Raw genomic sequence first — 6,804 nt, 5'->3', positions numbered from 1 at the left:
TATTATTAATAATAATAGCTCTCCTATAAATATTTCTGTACTAAATTCTCCTATTTGTATTACCCCTTCCCCTAATTATAATTAGGGTCCTTAATATTAAATAGTTAATAGAAAGTTAGTATTTATAAATAGGAAATTAAATAAATTATTAAAATTCGTAAGGGAGGATTATAAATAAATAATATAAAGTAATATTTATAAATATTATTAATAAATACAATAGTATATAGGAATATTCCTCTTAAAATTGTAGATTCTAATCCTATATTAATAATAATAAATATTATTAAAGATTTTTTTATTTAAAGTAATAATAGAAAATATAAGTTATATTCTATCTAACGTTTTATTAATATCCTATATTAAATTAAATTACCTTCCCTTCTTATTTCTCGTCCCCTTTAATATTTCTACTTTATATTTCTATTTTATATTTCTATTTTTATATCCCTACTTTATACTTTATATCTATATTTTATATCTATATTTTATATTTATATTTTATATTTTATATTTATATTTTATATTTATATTTTATATCTTATATTTATATTTTATATTTATATTTTATATTTATATTTTACATTTTACATTTATATTTTACATCTACATCTTATATTTCACATCTGCATCTTACGTTTATATTTTATATTTACGTCTTATATTTTATATTTATATCTTATATCTACGTCTTACATCTTATATCTATATTTTACATTTATATTTTATATTTTACGTTTATATTTTACATCTATATCTTATATTTACGTCTTACGTTTTATATTTATATTTTATATTTTATATTTATATTTTATATTTTTATTTTAAATTTCTAAATAATTACTATTTTCTTCCTATTATTTAATTAACCCTTATTAACTTAGTAGTCGGCCCGCTGCTAATACACTACTACTATATCTCCTTAACCTTATATTCCTTAAAAAGGTTTAGGTAATTTATATCCTTTTATAAAACTTATAAATTTTTATTATTCGGATACCCCTTCTATTTAATTTAGAACTAATATTAATAATTAAATTTATAATATTTTATAATTACTTTAATTTTATACTAAATATTATCCTCCTTAATATTTATAATTTCCCTTTGCAATACTACTATAGTAAGATCCCTATAGTATAACTCTAATAAAATAATAGGGAATATTAAATAAATCCAATAATATATAAGGAATATAAATTGGTATACTATCTTTTTTCTTTAATAACCTTAATAATTTAAAAGGATTCTAAAAATTTATTTATTAATTTAATATTTAGACGGTATTATTTAATATATTTCGTATTAAATAAAACTTAACTTCCAATATTAAATTCCTTTAATTTCCGAATTTTATTATATTATTTTATATACCCCTAATTAATAATCTCTAAACGCTACAACTTCTAACCGCCTATAAAGTAATTTATTAATTTAATTAGTAATTATTATCGGAAGGACCGTCCTCTACCTTTACTCCGGTCCGCTAATCCCTGAAAATAATACCCAAAGAATAGCTCCGAAGGGGATTTTCTAATAGTAATATAAAAATAATTATTATATATTTATTATACTAATATAATTTTTTCGGCTTAATCGACCTACTCTATATTATAGAAGATTTAGAAATATAATTCCAAATTCTAATTTTACCTCTCTATTTATCTATTTATTTAAAAGTATTAAATTATATTAAAGTATCTATAAATATCTAAGAATTCGTAATAAATTTTCTAAAATTAATTTATAAAAAGGCTACCTCTATCCGATATAATCGAATCTAAGAAATTAAATTATTAAAAAACGTTTCGCTAAAAAAGGAATATAAATTGCTAAATATTAATTATTTTCTACGTAGGGATATATAAAATATATTTAATAAAGTAATTAATAATAACGAAAATTATATTATAAATCCAATTAAATATAAGGTTAAATAATTTTAATACTCTAGTAATAAAATTATATAAAATATCTTACTAGGGGATAGTAAGGATAAATAACAATCTTAATAATTATATAATTAGTAATTACAAAATTTAACCTTTTAGTATATTAAATATTTATAAATATATAATTTAATATTGGTTGTAATAGTAGACTAATAATAGAATTAATTAATATATTTTAATATTTTCCTCTAACTTAAGTATTCTATTATTACTATATTATAATAAGTATAGAATAATTCGGCCTATATTTATTTTAAGATGTAAATTTAGTATTAATATTATAGAATTTTATTTTCTTCTATTTTCTAATTCTTCGTCCGTTTCCTCCCTTCGCTATTCTTTTATATTTCTTTAATAATAAATAAATCTTCCTTTATACTTCCAATAATTATTATTCTAATAATAATAATTATTCTTTATTCTTTTATACCTTATTACTATTATATATTTACTTATATTTCTTATAATAATACTTTTATTTTCCTTCCCCAATTTAATAACAATTTCGCTTGCGAATTTTACCCTCTTCCTTACTATTCTATTCCTTCTATTATTACTTTCAATTCCCTTTTACTTTCTTTCCTCCTTATTTAATTCGCCCTCCCCCTATAAATTTTACTTTTTTTTTTATAATTTAACCCTTCGTCCTTCAATGCTTAACCCTCTTTTATTTTACTTATATCCTATTATTATTCCCTCTCTTCTACTACCGTCTTCTAAATTTCTTTTCTAATTAAAATTACCTATTTTATTAATACCTTCGCTATTCAATTTTCTTTTATTATCCGACCTTTTTCTTTACCCCCTTTAATAACCTTTACTAATAAATAATTACCCCCTACCTCCTATTCTTCTCTTCGTAATTACAATTTCTTTAATAATTTATTTACTAAATTTAATTTTCTTAAATAATATTCAATCCTAAAATTATATACTATTAATTCTAATACCTACTAATTTTACCTTATATTAGTCTATTCCTTTTTTAAAAATATTATAAATTTAAATAATTTATAATTACTAAAAATAATTTATTTATATATAATAAATATTACTTTTATACCTTCAATACTCCTATAATTACTAATAGCTCTCTATCCCCAATCCTATACTTAATTTCCTCTAATAATTCCTTCCTTAAAAAGAAAACTACCGGGTATTATTTATTATTATATAATTATATAAAAACTATTCCAATTATAAATTAATATATTTATCTCTATTCAAATTTGTAATACTAGGTCGAAGTAATATAATATAGGAATTTCTTAAAACCGCTTTTTAAATTCCGTAAATACTTCTTCTACTTCCCTTATAAATTTAAACGGCCTCCGTTTATCCCCTTTAATAATTCTATTAAGGGTGTAATTACTTTAGAATATAATATTATAAAATATTAATAAAATCCTATAAACTTTAGGAAGATCTAAATATTATAAATGTTTATTAGAACCTCCTATTCTACTATTACTACTACCCTCTCTAAATTTATTACTATGCTTTCTAAGGAAATAATATATTTAAAAATAATATTCGCTTTATATAAAATTCGTATTTATTTAGATTTATATAGAAATTATAATTTTATAATTATTAAAGGACTTTCTTAATATAATTAATATAATTTTCTTTATTTTTACTATAAATTAGAATATTATTAAAATAAATAATATATATAGTATTTATTAACCCTGTTAATATATTATTAATATATATTTAAAATATTACTAGTATATTTGTTAATCTTATTAATATAATTAAAAATTTATAATACCCGTACTTCGTACAAAATACTATTTTCTCTTTATTCTCCTCTTGAATTTAAATCCTATAATATATATTCTTTAAATTTAATTTTATAAAAATTTTAATTAATAATAACCAATCTAGAATTTTTTAAATAAAGGGTAACGCCGTCTAATTCTTCTTCGTAACTTTATTTAACGCCCTAAAATTAATATAAAACTTTAATTTTCTATTCTTCTTTAGAATAAAAATAATAGAATATTTACTAAATTAATAGAAGGATAAATCTACCCCTTCTAAAATACTTCTACTAATTATTTGTATAATATTTTTAATTCTTTAATATTCAATATATAAATTAATCCTTAAAGCGCTAATTCCCTTCGATTAAATTAATATAATATTCTAATTAATTATATTAGGGTAAGAATATAATTAAAATTTCGAATACTAACCGGAATTCTTCGTATTCTAATGGAATAATTAATTCGAAGATAGCGGACTCGCTTTTTATTTCTTTTAATAATTCTAAGGGTTATAATAGTATTAATTCTGTAGGGGGTATTAAAATAAGGTAAATATTATTAAATACTATTCGAAAAATTTTTATTAAGGGGGTAAGGACTAAAAGTAATTCGGTTAATTCTACTATATTGAATAAAGTTATAAATTCTAATACTAAAGAAGAGGGGATTTCGAATAGGATATTTATATATATAGGAGGGTAGAAACCCTCCTTTACCCTTATTATTTTTTAAAGGTTTAATAATAGAATTAAATCCTACTATAATTCCGTTAGGATGGTTATAATATTGTATATTTCCTTTGCTAATATTATATTCAATACGAAATCGTTAACCTTAATATAAAATTAAAATAATTATTATTATTAATTAATATTGGAATTCTATTTATAAAGTTAGGAGTAATTAAAAATAATTTTTATAATTAGGGATTTAATTATAATAAAAATAATTCGCTTTGTTTACTTAATACTATAAGAATTACTTATTTTAATAAAATAAGTAATTGTACTATATATAGGAATAAATTGAAAAAAGAAATTAATAAAATAATAGGGTATTAAATTAATTTTTATATTCGATAGGAATAAATACTTATTAATTAAATTTAATTCTATACCTAAATTTATTAACCTTTATATATTCTACTAATCTCTATAAATCCTTATTAATAACTTTATTTCTAAGTATATTTATAATTTACCTATATTATTCTAAGCGGTTACAATTACTATTTTAATTATAATCGGTTTAATGTTCGTTTTGTATAAGGGGGTACCTATAGGGATAAAGTAATTCCGTACTAAATAGCCAATTTAATTATAATTATAATAGGTTTAATTCGGGTATATTATTATAAAATAGCCCATTATATTATATTTATAATAGGTATTTAATAATTTTAATTAAATATATTAATTATATAAGTCATTTGCTGCTTAGGGTTTGGATATTTCTCGCCTTTGGGTTTCCTAATTGGGATTTTTCTCCCCCCCCTAACTTCCCAATTGGGATTTTTCTCGCCTTTCTCGCTTCCCATTGGAGGATGGGTGGGGAAAACTCCACTCTGCCCACACGTCAATTCTAACATTTGTAGCAAAATAATTTCCAAATGTAATAAAACTTACGGAAATACGTATAATACTAAAAAAATTATATTATAAATTGGAAATAATTTATGCAATTCTCCTATATTATTTTCAATATAATATAGTGCGAATTACTATAATAAATAGAATTGCAAACAAGTAGCTTCTATATATTAATTACAATACTTAATTAATAGGCTAATAGGTCCTACGCATATAGCAAAGGATAGTAGCTTTTTAGTAAAACCCCTAATCGCTTACACACAGTTTTATAGCCCAGCTTTACAATAATATAAAAATTAATTGCCTTCTAAGGTCCCCGGTTTTCGCTATTATCTATATTAAAGAGATAGGAAATAAGTTCGTCGGCCTATGCCCAGCTTCGGCGGTTGCCGGCTACTAAGTGTAGTAGTATTAATATTAATTCGGGGTCTTATACGGCCCTATTATAAAAGAGGTCCTTTATTTCGTTGTAGTAGAACGTTAGTAGCTCCTCTCTTGCCGCTACGGAGGGTCGTAGCTCTGGGTACTTTTTATTCTCTTTAAGTAGCTTCTAATTTGTTAAACTATATAATTTAGACCTATATACCTAAAGAATTCCGAATCGCCTTTATATAGCGGTGGTATTTATAGTAGATTAGAAAGTTATTAACTAGGAATTGGTTGGTTATATCCGGTATAAACCGCTAATATTATTAGTAGAATAGCTATAGTAATTATTATTTAAAGTTATAGCGCGTTATTATTTCAAATATATTTAAATTATAGTAGGAATATAAACGGCTATTTTCGCCTCTCTTACTACTACTTCTAATTACCTCTACCTCTTCCCGCTATTTCTATATTTTATTAAAGAGTAACGGCTATTAATAAATAAGTCCGCCGCTATAGTAATATTGAAGCCCTCGTAAGGCTACGACTATAGTTATTATTTATAGGAGCGATATAGATATTATTGTACTTCTATAAATATATTCGAATAAAAGGTAGTAACGGTTAATTTGGGCGGAGAGGAAGCTAGCGATTTACTATATTGGAATAATAAACTACGGTAATACTTCAATTCATTCGGCATTGTTATTCTAGTTATACTTAGTAGAACTAGCACGGCTATTCGCTAACTTCTTCTATTTTTCTTTAATGCGCGAAAAAAACTTTAGAGAGATCTAATACTCCTTCCGAATACTATACAATATATTAACTATATTAGCTAAATTGTTAACCGCCCTTCGCTTTATTTGTAAATACCCTGTTAGGGAAGTGGTAAGGTTAGTAATAATAGCTTTACCACTCTATTAGAGTTAGCGGATATAGAGTGGGTCGAGAGTAAGATGTTCGTACGTAGGTGAAGTAAATACGTAGTAGCTAGTAGCGTCGAACGGCGCTTTAATAATATTATATAATTGTATATATTATAGTGGAAAAATGCGTTTTGAGATATCTAATTTTTAGGTAGTACTGCCTCGACTTCCAATATTAATTCGATATCTAATA

The sequence above is a fragment of the Neurospora hispaniola genome (genome assembly GCF_033458365.1).
Source record: "Neurospora hispaniola strain FGSC 10403 chromosome Unknown B0T23scaffold_15, whole genome shotgun sequence".
Taxonomy (NCBI): Eukaryota; Fungi; Ascomycota; class Sordariomycetes; order Sordariales; family Sordariaceae; genus Neurospora; species Neurospora hispaniola.
Note: the sequence above shows the minus strand (reverse complement) of the source record.